Genomic DNA, 14,414 nt, shown 5'->3' with positions numbered 1-14,414 from the left:
GGATGGACTATGCAGAACTGGCAAAACTGACATATAAGCTACAGGACAAGGATAACTGAATTTAAGGATGAATGGGAACCCTTTACAAAGTATCTGAAGACGCAACAAAGTGAACTGGACTCCTTGGCAGGTTTTGAATAAACATTCACAAACTTTTTATTGATAATAATCAGCTAAATAGTTTGAGGATCTATACAACTTTGTAACATGCAGAAAACAGCATTCTTAGAGAAACCGAAGACTGGAACTGAGGAAAGTCGGGGGGTGGGGGGGTTCTGTGGGGGAGGGAGGGGGAGGGAGGAAAAATGGGGGGGGGGAATAAGGATGATATGTTCCGGGATAATATGTTTTAATTTTGAATAAAAAAATTAAAAAATATAAAAAAGAATTAAGTACTAAAAAAAAAGTTCATTAAAAACAACAACACACAAACAACAGCAACAGATCACTAAATGACAGTTGCTACGAGAAATAAGCTATTTCTTCCTCCCAATGCCCTCTGAAAAAGATGTGCCTTGACCAACTGCCTAAAGCTATAAAGTTGAGGACAGATCTGGACTATGAGTAGCAAAAGATTATTTATAAGATTTCTTACCCGCCCTTCACCATAAGGCACCAGTGCAGGTTGCAACAACAGAATATACAACTACAGAAACAAATAAAACCATTACAAAACACACAACACTGTTCCAAATGGAAAAGCACAGTATGAATTCAACGAAGGAGGCAAGTCCTACAAAACGAAATACAGTAGTACCTCAACGGTCACAGGCCAAGGTAACAAGGTGAGCGCTGTGGGAGGAAGATGCTAGAGGCACTTCTGTAAGGAGGGAACAGCACAATTTAGGGGCTGCCACAGAGAAGGCCCTTTCCTGATCCACCATCCCGCACACTTTTCCTAGAGACCCTCACCTACTACCATGGACTCCAAATCTTTTCTGGCCCCAGGCAAAGAATTTATTGTTCTCCTTGTTGTGACGTGGGGTTTGTGATTTCAGCTCTCTTGACATAATATGCTGGAGACAGTTCTCTAGTAACACTTCTTTATTAAAGCAACAAGACTGAGACTTGAGGAGGGAAGAGCTACATTTATAGGGACAGGGAACTAGCTGGAAAGGATACATTTTGGAGGGAACAATATCAGGCAATCACAGTCCTGCCTTTTGGAGGAAACCAATAAGACAGAGGATCCAAATACAGCAGCTTAAATGAACCAATAGTAGCTGTACCCTCTGGAACCAAAAGGCAGTCACTTTACCCTAATGCAAATACAGACAATAATAATACAGATATAAAATCCTTTGACTCAATACACAACACTCCTCATCCTTCCAAACTTATTTCTGTGATTTTAAGTTAGGATCATAGAATTGTAGAGTTTGGAGGCACCCCAGGGGTCATCTAGTCCAACCCCCGGCAGTGCAGGAGTCACAGCTAAAGTCTCCCTGGCAGATGGCCATTGTTTTAAACAGTTTTTAATGTTGTGCTTTAATTGATGTAATTTGCCCTGGAACGTGGGAGTGAAAGGCAGGTAATAAGTTGTAATAACAGCAACGTGTATAGACAGATAGATACAGATAATTATCCTCCTCTACTTGACCTATTTATCAACCTGTTATTTATCCTGATTTGCTTAAGCAAAGTTCACGTGGAGTTTAGATTCCATCCAGTCATTTCTGAGGATTCATACTGATTTGTTTCCTGGGTGTATGATAAGGAATGCATCCTGATTTGCTTGAGTGGGGCTTATTTGTCTTCCTGTCAATCATTCATTCATTCCACACTTCTCAGCAAATTGCCCTGTCACTTTCCTAACAGCAAATATTCTGCTAAAAAAAAAAAACTTTTTAAAAGTGTGTTTGTTGTACTAGGATAACAGAACATTTTAAAACAAAATGCACACGAAAGCTCATACCAAGAACTAACTTAGTTGGTCTTTAAGGTGCTACTGGAAGGAAATTTTTTTGTTTTGACTATGGCAGACCAACACGGCTACCTATCTGTAACTAGAACATTTTAATCCACTTTAATTGTGCAACCCTAAATTTCCTGGCAGATGCATGAATCTCTCCTTCAAAATATTAATGGTCTAGAGATGCCCTAACACACCTGCCAATATATATATTTTCTGAGAAAATGAAAAAGCCATCAAGAGCAGGAGAGGGTGTGGGGGAGACTCTAGGAGCACCTTTTTGCTGTTGTTTTAACAAACAGAAAAAGACCATTGTCTAAGAACTAATCTCTTTATTTCGGGAAGCATGGTGATCTAACGAACTTAAATGAAACGACTCACAAACATTTATCCTTCATTAACAAAGGCATAAAACAGAAGATTATGGAAAAAATGAGCCCTAACCTGCTGTTAAGCTTTATCCGTCACCTCAGAACCCTACCACATTCCTGTTTAATTTGCATAATGACTGGTTCAGGATTCCAGTCCTGAACTTGAAGGTTAGTTACGTTTTATGCAATTAATGGGAGAGAATTAACACCATGTCACTACAAAGCACTGTCTGAGAGAGGGAGAGAAAGGAGAGTTTAATGAGGCCTTGTAAAGTAAAGTGACCAGGTGTATGCATAACCACATTTCTCAGGAGAAAGGGTTAGCTATTTTGCAGCAGGAGCAGTGAGCTTGGAAGGAGGCCTTTGGCCTGTGTTCAGTCCTCTCCGACTACAAACGAGCCCTGTGGTCTGAGGGATGATTTGCACGTTAAAGCTGCCATGTTCAAGCCACATTACAGGGTCCATGTGGCCACTCTTATTCAACAGTAAACAAAGAACATATGAAGAGCCCTGTAGGATCACACCTCATTCACACCATACAGTGGTACCTCAGGTTACAGATGCTTCAGGTTACAGACTCTGCTAACCCAGAAATATACCTCAGGTTAAGAACTTTGCTTCAGGATGAGAACAGAAATTGCGCAGCGGTGGCAGCGGGAGGCCCCATTAGCTAAAGTGGTACCTCAGGTTAAGAACAGTTTCAGGTTAAGAACAGACCTCCGCAATGAATTAAGTTCTTAACCTGAGGTACCACTGTACATTTAATGCACTTTGCTGGACAGGTTGGAATAACAAGTGTTTCCTTTTTCTTTCTTTCCCTGCCACCACATGGTTAGTGAATGGCAGCCTCCGACTGGCCGTGGTTCCAGGAGGGAGAGTTTAAAAGGAGAGGATTTGAAGAGAGACAGTTGTTATGGGAGTTGAGAGGGTTGGTTGAGGTGGTTTGGAATTGAGGCTGGAGAGGTTGGGAGATAGGTAGGGAGAGCAGCTGAGGTATAAAGAGTGAATGGGAGAAAGAGTTGTTTCTGGAAAAACCATTTCCACTCTGAGCGTACTATGAAGGACAGAGTGTGGTGTCCTGTAGGAGGAATAGACCTGAATTTTACTGGGAGGCAAAGGTTGAGCCAGGCGAAGTAGGAGCTGGAAAGGAACAACCTACTAGGGACTCAAATCTAGTCTGGAGGGGAGCGATTCTTCTAAGGAAAAGAAGAAACCCCCAGACCCCCTTCGGTCTATTACTTAAAGTACCCCAGGAGCAGGAGTGTTAAGGTGGATGGATAACTGAAAGAAAGTATCATCATATAAAGCAGGCATCCCCAAACTCAGCCCTCCAGATGTTTTGGGACTACAGTTCCCATCATCCCTGACCACTGGTCCTGTTGGGGTGATGGGAGTGGTAGTCCCAAAACACCCTAACAAGATTGCAAAATCATCTCCCCCCCACCCTTGATTGAAAGATCCGCCTTGATGGTGAGCCAATGGCATTATATAAGGGTTGAACCAAGAATGTATCTGTTTGACCAGCCCCTTTCATCAAAAAGTCAGTTTTCAAAGGCCTGTTGGAATAGAAGTGTCTTCACCTGCCAGCAGAAGGGCGGCGAGGAGGTATCATGGTGCTTTAAACATAGAATCGTAGAATTGTAGAGTTAGAAGGGACCCTGAGGATCATCTAGTCCAACCCCTTGCAATGCAGGAATATGCAGCTGTCCCATAATGTGGATCGAACCTGCAACCTTGGTGTTATCAGCACCATGCAACTGAGGGTCTGACGTCCTGCTTCCTACAGTGACCAAGCAGATGACTCCAGGAAACCCAAAGGCAGGACAGAGACTATAGACCTCCTCCCTAATATTATTCTGATATACTGTCTCTGAACCAATGGTGCAGTGTTAAATGTTGAAGTGCAGGACAGCCCCTATATAGCGATATCCTCAAGCAGAATCCATAGCTTCTCCCATAAGGAGACTGAAAAAACATAGGCAGCTATGTTGATCCCTTATTGTTTACACACACAAAGAGTAGCAGTACATAGCACAATGCCTAATTTTTTAGGATCAGCACCACTGCAACCCTGTGTATGGCTTACTTGGAAGCACCGTTCCATTAAAATCAGTGCTGCTGACTTGCTTTTGACTGCATAGGTTTGACATTAAAGACATATGGGGCATTATAACAGAAAACCACTAGCCAGCTGAAATGCAGCCTTTAGGTTTTAATCGGAAATGCAAACAATCTTGCAAAGAAGAGTTGCCTTTCAAATTGTTGGTATGAAATAGGAACCTAATTTTTTATTATTTTTTAAAAAAGGAAAGAAGTTTCTGGACCCTGTTTCATTATTTTTCACGTTCTGTGACTTCTCCTATGCAGATCTATCACAAACAAACTTGAAAGCCTCCTCGTCGCTTCATTCACTTGCTGGAACTAGGAGAGTCCATTGATCATTCTAGCACTCTGGCAGATGATTTCATCACTCCTGCTATGATAAAAGTCTTGGGTTGTGCCCCTTCCCCTTCCCCATCCATTGAACGATTGGTGTGAATATGATGCCACCATGATTAGCATCACGATTAGGAGCCATTGTCCTATCTTTCAGGAGGACAATCCCCTTTTAAAGTCACCAAGCCTAGCAGTCATCCCCCAGAAAAGTAAGTTTGGGTTCTGCAAATAAGTGCTATCTTTGTCCTGAATCGACGACCACTAGTCAATATTAGCAGTATGCCAATATTATTATTATTATTATTATTATTATTATTATTATTATTATTACAGGGGGAACAGTGAAACCTGTCCATTGCTGATATTCTCACTGGAGAAGCTCTTCTACTCTTCCAAGGAAACCCAGAATTTTCCAAGGCACAGTCTTGTCAGTTAACATCAGGGATTGCTGTTGCGCCCTACGGCCTAACACATTTGGTATGGCATAAAGCTTAATGGACAGCCAGCCCACTTCACCAGATGCAGCTGAAAATTGCCAGTCGAGGGTGTCATAGCTAGCTTTTAAGTTAGCACAGAACGATTTAAGTTAGCACAGAATGATTCACTGAGCAGAAAGGAGTATTCCGTCCCAGTTATACAAGGTGTTTCCTCACCCTCACTGCATCTCTCATTCTCCGGGACTAAACTTTCAGAAATTGTTGATTCACTGGTGTTCTGTATAGTGAAGAGCAAGCTCCTTCAACTTGCTGCTTCTTTTTTCTGGGGATAAAAAGGAAGAAAGGATAGAGGAAAACGGGTGGAGGAGAATAGGTCTTTGAATTTCAAGAGCATAATAAGCTGAAGAAGAGGACAAGTTTTAACCGTCCCTGGAGATGAAGCAGACGTAATAAGGCAGAAAATACGGCAAGAAAGTTCCGGATGAACAGAAGGAAATATTCCGTATTTGTGAAATCTGTCTATGGAATAATGTCTCCTGGGAAGTCCCCTTCCCAGAACGACGTCAAAGAAGAAGCCGGAATATACAACAGGGTACAGTTAGGAAACTGCCATTACCTCATAGGTGTTTCCAGGCTCTGCCTTCAATGACTGCGTTGGCATTAATTGTGGCGAGTTTGTTCCATCAAACATAACTTTCTCCTTGATGGTTCCACAGACATCTGGAGGGCCGAGTTTGATGAAGCCTGGTATGGAGTCATCCTACCTCTGAGCCAAGGAGATGAGTAGCTCTACAACCTTTAGAAGACATCTGAAGGCAGTCCTGTATACAGTGGTATCTCAGCTTACATACGCTTCAGGTTACATATGCTTCAGATTACAGACTCCACTAACCCAGAAATAATACCTCGGGTTAAGAACTTCAGGATGAGAACAGAAATTGTGCTCCGGCGGCGCGGCAACAGCAGGAGGCCCCATTAGCTAAAGTGGTGCTTCAGGTTAAGAACAGTTTCAGGTTAAGAACGGACCTCCAGAACGAATTAAGTACTTAACCCGAGGTACCACTGTAGTTCTATTATGTTTTTATATATGTTGGAAGCCACCCGGAATGGCTGGGGCAACCAGGTCAGATGGACGAGGTATAAATTAGTAGTAGTAGTAGTAGTAGTAGTAGTAGTAGTAGTAGTAGTATTTATTGAATAGGATGTCCCTATTTCATCAGAGAAATGTTGGAGGGTATGGGGAGGAGAGCATTCTTAAATCCTTGCACTCACGGGGAAGGAGTGCATTGGACGCAGGTTCCAGCCTCAAAATAGGAGGATTGGCAGATCCACTTTCCCCCTTCAGTTCTCTCTTATAATCTGAACACATCTTGGGAAGCGCTTCCTTTACAGGAGAACTGGCACTATGAGCAGAAGGATTGACCTTTTGCTCTCAGGGTAGGGAAAGAGGCGTCCTACCACTGTACCCCCTGGACATCCATCGCAATAAATGAGCCGGACAGCAGCTCTCCCTGCCCGCCCCCCCCTCCTCCGCCGCCTGCAACTTTTGCCAACCGATTCACAGAGCGGAATATGCATAAACCCTTGAAAAGAGATGCTCATTAGCATTCTCTGCCGGAGGCAACGTGCCACAATTCCGTGAGGCGGCGGGTCAGGAGAAGAAGAAGAAAAAAAGGAGTGTTAGAGGAGGAGAGGCAAAATAATGGAAATCTTCATAGAACAAGTCAATTCTCTCAGACAAGTGATCGCTTTGTCTAGGGCGGATGAACAGGCCCTTCTCTGCTCGGGAGAACTATTAAAATAGGAAGAAAACAAAGAGAGATTCTATGTACTATTTTTATCAGCAGCCAAGAAGCAAATGACGGTGACAGAGACAATCGCGAAATTCAGCAGGGCCACAGGATGCTGAGAATACCAAGGCAAAGTGGGCCTGGCCCATCAGCAGCTCTCCTGATCCAAGCCTCTTCACTTGGAGTTCACAGAAGAATAGAAACATACAATTGGGAGGGGACATTTGAGGACATCTAGTTCAACCCCAGCTTCATCCTGGATCTGTGATGCAGGAAGCAGCTACAGTTGATGGGTGACCATCCAGCCTCTTTGTAAATACCTTCAGCTGAAAGGAACGGCAGGAATTGTGATCTCTGTTTTCTTCAGTGCCCTGTATGAGAGGTGCTTACACTTTTTTTTGTTTCTCCATCTGTGCCATGACATCATGCAACCAGCCCACATTATGCATGATCACATTGGGCAGTGCTCAGGCACGTCTAAACCATAGACTTAAACAAGCTTAGTAGTCATTCCTCAGTCCTGTTCAGGTGCTCAAATGAACATGCGAGGTCTCAGACCTGTAGGGGTGCAGGCATTCAGGGGGTAGCCCCTTGAACAGAAAGTGCTGCTGTTCAGTGTCTCAACCACATGGGGCCGCTGTATCCAGATCCCAGTGCCCCCTGACAGGAAGTTATGCAGAGAGCGAAAGAAAGAGCAAACAGGAAACAGGAAGTTACAGTCCCCCTAAAAGACACAGGCGCATGTATCATATGATGTCACACAGTTCATCCTAACTATTCAGGCTAGACCTTGCCAAACTTTCCATGTTAGTGACACACTTTTTGGACATGTGTCATTTTGCAACAAAATAATTCAGTTTTACTAGTAAACCAGAGGTTAAACTAACCCCTTTCCAGCCCCGGAAGGAGCACGGGGAGCGTTCACGTGACACACCTACACACTGCAGCCAACACACTAACGTGTCACAACACACCGTTTGGAAAGCTCTGATTTAGGCCTTTCAGTTTAGGATTCCTGAACCCACATCCAATCCATGATTCGTTGGCCTACCCTTCACTCACTTTCAAACAATTGGCCTTTTCATAACTTTGGCATCGAATCGGGCCTGCTAACATTATTTCAGATCTTCATTTTTCTCCTTAAGGCTGCTATCTTTTTCTTCCTCTCTTTTTTTTTAAAGTATGTCGACTGTGTTGGTGTATATAATTTTGTCTGAGATAAAACGGCGCCTCCCTCTCATCCTGAATTCTCAGAAACCAGAGAGAAAGGGTTGGGAAGGAGATAGAAAAGAGGGTTGTTGCGATAGTTATTCAATTTTTCTTCTCGTCTAAGTGATATATCACTTTTCCTATTAGGCTTTAATTTGCTTAAGCATTGGAGGCATCAGTGAGTAAGTTCTGCTTTAATTAGACAGGTACTAAACAGCCTGGTAGTAATTTGAATACTGACAAGCCGGGGTGCTCACTGGTCCGTGAACAAAAACGATTTTATAACATGAAGTCTACTTGAAGGGGAAGACGGGGGGAAGGAGGGGGGCTGAGGGAATCCTCTACACATTTCACGTGCAAGAGAGGGAAGGGAAAGGGGTGTTCTAGGCCTCACACACTGGGGGCCACATTACACAACAAAGGGCCTCTCCTGACATCCTTTTTGAAATGTAGGTTGGCTCCCACAAGGCAAGACATAGTGATAACAGAAAGAACCTTTATTGAACTAACAGAACTGGACAACGGGGGCAAAACAACTGCTTATATACATTTCTGGAGGCCTGGGCCACTCCCACTCCCAACGTGATTGGCTGTCTAAACTTCCAAGTTGCGAATATAAGTCAGAGTTTAAGGGCCAATGGGAGAGGCCCAAATCCTGAAATGTTCTGTGATTTGATATCATGCATCAAACCAGAGCACAGGCGCTCAGACTCCTTAAGTCCAGACTCAAGCTCAGGCAACACAGACCACTGAATACATAACACTTTTTATTGCACATTCCCAATGAATTGTGTTCATGATGCTATCGGGGCAGCGTCACACGCAATGGAGCTTTCAATACTGTTTGTGCCCTAATAGGGCAAAAAAAGTGGACACATTTGCCAACTTCTGTGGTCTAAACCACTGAGCCTCTTGGGATTGCCGATCAGAAGGTTGGCGGTTCGAATGCCCGTGACGGGGTGAGCTCCCGTTGCTTGGTCCCAGCTCCTGCCAACCTAGCAGTTTGAAAGCACGCCAGTGCAAGTAGATAAATAGGTACCGCTCTGGCGGGAAGGTAAAAGGTGTTTCCATGCACTGCTGTGGTTTCAGTGTTCCATTGCACCAGAAGCGGCCTAGTCATGCTGGCCACATGAGCCAGAAAAACTGTCTGCGGACAAATGCCTCAGCCTGTAAAGTGAGATGAGCACTGCAACCCCAGAGTCGTCTGCAACTGGACTTAACTGTAAGGGATCCTTTAGCTTTACCTTTTACTATGGCTCTCTAGGAAGACTCTCATTATGAAAAAGAGGACGTGTCCTGGAAAAGGAGGACATATGGCAAGCCTACCTTGAAAATTTTGGGAGCAGTCATCGTGCTTCACCTCCAATCAGCACACGTCCCGTAACTTGCTGCTGAAATCCCACATTTTTTTTTCTACTACAAATTATCTGCTCAGGTCAAGTGGGATTGGTTGGAAGGGACCACAAGAATGATCTAGTCCACCCCCTGCAATGTGGAGAATACACCCTCAATAAAACACTGGCCTAGGAGGCCCCTAACTGAGAGTTCCCACCAAGAGCATTTAAGCATTAAGCAGAAACAGGTCCTCAGCTGCGTTCCTGTGGGTATATGTCTGAATGGTCTCCCAAAAAGCATAAACGCACCCCCACTCTGATAAAAGAAGTCTGAGACATAACTCTCCCTAATACAGTCAAACCTCGGTTCCCGAACACCTCTGTTTTGGAACATTTTGGCTCCCGAACAGCAAAAACCCAGAAGTAACTGCTCCAGTTTCTGAACGATTTTCGGAAGCAGAACAGCTTCTGAGCCGTGTTTTTCATTTTTTCCCATTGACTTTAGAGCCAGCCCGTTGATCCTTGGTTTTTGAACTTTTCGGAAGCCAAACGGTCTTCTGGAATGGATTAAGTTTGAAAACCGAGGTTCCACTGTATGTATTTTTGCCTGAGACATAATTTCCCCCCATGTGGGAGCATTAAAACCAGCACATGCATGCACAGAGAGGCGTAGGGAGCTGCATTATACTGAGTTGCTCCATGTAGCTTAGTATTGTCTACAGTGACTGGCCGCAGTTCCCAGGGATTTTGGACAAGGGACCTTCTCCGTCCCTCTGAATACAAAGAAAGTGCTCTTCCCATTCTGCTGCCTGAAGCTTTGCCACTTGATTTCCGCTGAAAATATAAACTGGGGTGTATTCCAAACAATGTAAGTACGCGATACCCATAATTTCAAACACTTGCTTGGCACAGTCACCTATTCTGGTGTGCTCTAGAAAGGCATCATATTGCACTTGGGTTGAGCAATTCTCCCCTCGCTGGTGGCCAAGCTGCAGTTCCTCCCGTCTGCTCTCTAGTCATGGCTTTCCTGGAATCCCTTTGCAAGGAGGAATGGTGGACAGAAGAGTCTGCCTTTCAAAGTCCATTCTGCCTTTTACCTCCTACATCATCTGGCAGGCTCAACTGCCATAGTTTTCGAGTTTACTTTACATTTTTTGTGGTTTTGTGCTCATGCCCATCAGCCCAGTTCCTTCAGAGGAGGAGAGGATAAGCCAAGACAAAACAGAAGGCTGAGATAAGAATCACCATAACAAGATTGCAAAATCATCTCCCCCAACCCTTGATTGAAAGATCCGCCTTGATGGTGAGCCAATGGCATTATATAAGGGTTATATAAGAATGTATCTGTTTGATCTGGAAATCCCTCCATGTTCCACTGCAATTAAGCCCACTCAACCAGCCCTGATGTGGCCCGCTTTGTTGTTTCTCTTGTGATGCTTTTTCCGTCCTCCAAACGTCTTTGGAGAGTAGCATGTGAGCTGCATTTGTGGTGATAGGTCTCTCCACGCTTTAATTGTGAAGAATCAGAGACAACAGCCCAGTGTTGTCATCCATCCAGCGAGTTATTTGCTGCCCCAAATACAGAGTTTTCAGAAGCGCAAACAAACATCGCCTTTTGTTGAGCCATTCTTCTCTGCTAGTGACAGATGCATCACAAGACACTGGAAATTCGTTTTTAAAAAAGCAACAACCCAGGAACAATTTTTTTAAAAAACTCCCCAAGACCAACATTCCGGTCATAGGATTTATAACTTTGCCCAAATTGTCATGGGTTGCATATCCTGAAGTACAATGGAATGGAAGTCTAAAGGTACGTGATGTCTTTCTGGGATACTCCATGGGGAACAAGCAACTTGGGCACCATGGTATACCCTCCAACATTTCTCTGATGAAAATAGGGATGTCCTATTCCATAATAATAATTTTTTTATTTATACTCCACTCATCTGATTGGGTTGCCCCAATCACTCTGGGCAGCTTCCAACATATATAAAAACATAATAAAACATTAACCATTAAATAACTTCCCTGTTCAAGGCTGCCTTCAGGTATACAGTGGTACCTCAGGTTAAGAACTTAATTTGTTCCGGAGGTCCGGTCTTAAGCTGAAACTGTTCTTAACCTGAAGCACCACTTTAGCTAATGGGGCCTCCCACTGCTGCTGCGCCGCCGGAGCCCGATTTCTGTTCTCATCCTGAAGCAAAGTTCTTAACCCGAGGTACTATTTCTGGGTTAGCGGAGTCTGTAACCTGAAGCATCTGTAACCTGAAGCGTATGTAACCCGAGGTACCACTGTATTCTAAAGGCTGTCTTCTAAAGGTTAACTGCTTGACTCACGGGTCGCATAACTCCATACCCTCCAACATTTCTCCAATGAAAATAGGGACGTCCTGTTGTTTCTCTTGTGCTGCTTTTTCCGTCCTCCAAACGTCTTTGGAGAGTAGCATGTGAGCTGCATTTGTGGTGATAGGTCTCTCCACGTTTTAATTGTGAAGAATCAGAGACAACAGCCCGGTGTTGTCATCCATCCAGCAAGTTATTTGCTGCCCCAAATACAGAGTTTTCTGTAATTTGCTGCCAAGGAGTGTGGTGGAGTCTCCTTCTTTGGAGGTCTTTAAGCAGAGGCTTAACAACCATATGTCAGGAGTGCTCTGATGGTGCATGGCAGGGGGTTGGACTCGATGGCCCTTGTGGTCTCTTCCAACTCTATGATTCTATGATTCTATAAGGAAAAGCAGGACATTCCAGGATCAAATGAGAAACCAGGACAACTTCTGTAGATCCAGGACTGTCCCTGGGAATTAGGGACACTAGGAGGGTCTGCTATGGCTATGATTTTTCAGGCATTCAAATGTGGCAGAACATTTTCCTTGCTGACTACTGGTGAGTCCCAACATGTTGCAAAGGACTCTGGGACATGTACATGGTTTATGTCGCGCTGGCCTGTGGCCCCCGGAAAGTTCCCCAGAAGTGAATGTGGCCCTTGAATCAAACAAGTTTCCCTTCTCCTGCTGTAAAGCACTAGCCCAGCCTATGAAGCCTTATCCCATTTGAACCAACACTCTCCTGAAGCTATGCATTTCTTAGGAATATCAGTGGTGTCTGGGCATATGATAGTATCAGCATGCCTCTCTGAATGTGAAGGGCACACCTTTACAGATTTACTCATTTGCTTGTTTCAGACTTTATTTAAAGCTGGCTTTCCATGATGCTTTTTCTGCCATATGCTCGCACTTAGAACAGTTTATAAATTCATTACGCTTCTGTCTGTTTCGGAAACTCAGGCTGCATTACTCTCCTCGCTTATCTGGGACCGGGAATAAGTCATATCAAATTAAATATAGCAGAGCAAATGCATTTAGGTCACATCCACACCTTATATTTAAAGCACTACAGCGCTGTTTTAAACAGCCATGGCTTCCCCCAAAGCATCCTGGGACCTGTAGGGTGCTAAGAGCTGATAGGAGATTCAACTTCCCCTCACAGAACCGCAATTCGCAGAGTTTCCTTGCAAAAGGGGTTGACTGTTAAATCACTCTGGTAAATGTGAGGGGAATAGGGGCCCCATCAGAAGCAGGGTCCGAGCCCCCAATTCTGACACATGTGCTTCTGTTTGAGAGATTCGACTCCACTTCAGCACAGCGTTGGCAATTGACGCCTATTTTGTGCTTGTAAAATCTATTTATATCAATATTTTTTTTTAGATTTGAAAATTAAGAAATAAAATAAAATAAAAATGGAGCTGGCCTTTAACTGCTAAGCCATCTTCTAGTCTATGTCAAACGACACTTACATCCTTTATTTCAAGTTGGAGAAAAGTAATAGGAGATGATTGGATATTGATTTATTTCCACTCCTGAAACTTTTTCCTCCCACCCGCATCACTGTGAGTGGTTCTGTGGTTTCCCAGGCATTATGAGCCAACTGTGTCATCTTTCCCCTGGTGCTGGCATCCAAGTTTCTCACTCTCTGCATCGGCAGTCCGTTTTCCATTCATTCCCCTGCAGGAACAAATGTGATTGCAATTGGTTCCCACCAGGGAAGGAATAGAAGGATTTTTTTTTTAATGCCATTGCTTTGAATCCCCAAGAGAAGGGAATTTGAACAATAACTGAAGACACCGAAGCCGTGGCTGATGCCTGCACTTTCTGCTTTTAGGAATGTAGGAAGCTGAGTTATACTGATAGAAGCTTAGTTTTACTGCATCAGACCACTGGTCCCTCTAACTTAGTATTGTTTACACTGACTGGCAACTTCTCCCCAGGGTTCCAGGCAGGGGGTATTCCTTGTCCGATCTAGAGATACCGGGGATTGAACCAGGCAACTTTTGCCTGCTAATAAGGTGCTCTACCAATGAGCCGCTTCTATCTCTGTGCCGCTTTTCCAGAAAAGAACATCAGAAGGTCAGTGGTTCGAATCCCCGCGACAGGGTGAGCTCCCGTTGCTCGGTCCCTGCTCCTGCCAACCTAGCAGTTCGAAAGCACATCAAAGTGCAAGTAGATAAATAGGTACCACTCTGGCGGGAAGGTAAACAGCGTTTCCGTGCACTGCTCTGGTTCGCCAGAAGCGGCTTAGTCATGCCGGCCACATGACCTGGAAGCTGTACGCCGGCTCCCTTGGCCAGTAAAGCGAGATGAGCGCCGCAACCCCAGAGTCGGCCAAGACTGGACCTAACAGTCAGGGGTCCCTTTACCTTTACCTTTATTTCAAGAATGGTTCATAGAAAAATAATGATTGGGTTAAAAGCTGTGTCGCTTTTGCTACGACACACACTGCTCCACAGGTTCAAGAGGGAGTTCGATCAATTAAGATTAAAACTACATATATGTGGTGGACTCGCTGGATGCAGAGGAGCAATGGGAGGCACCAGCTGAGGAACCCCCAAGGGAAGAAGGCTCAGAGCCAGGGATTGGTGGTGGGGTGAT

Source organism: Podarcis gaigeae, assembly GCF_964106915.1.
Source record: "Podarcis gaigeae genome assembly, chromosome: 10".
In the NCBI taxonomy this organism is placed as follows: Eukaryota; Metazoa; Chordata; class Lepidosauria; order Squamata; family Lacertidae; genus Podarcis; species Podarcis gaigeae.
Note: the sequence above shows the minus strand (reverse complement) of the source record.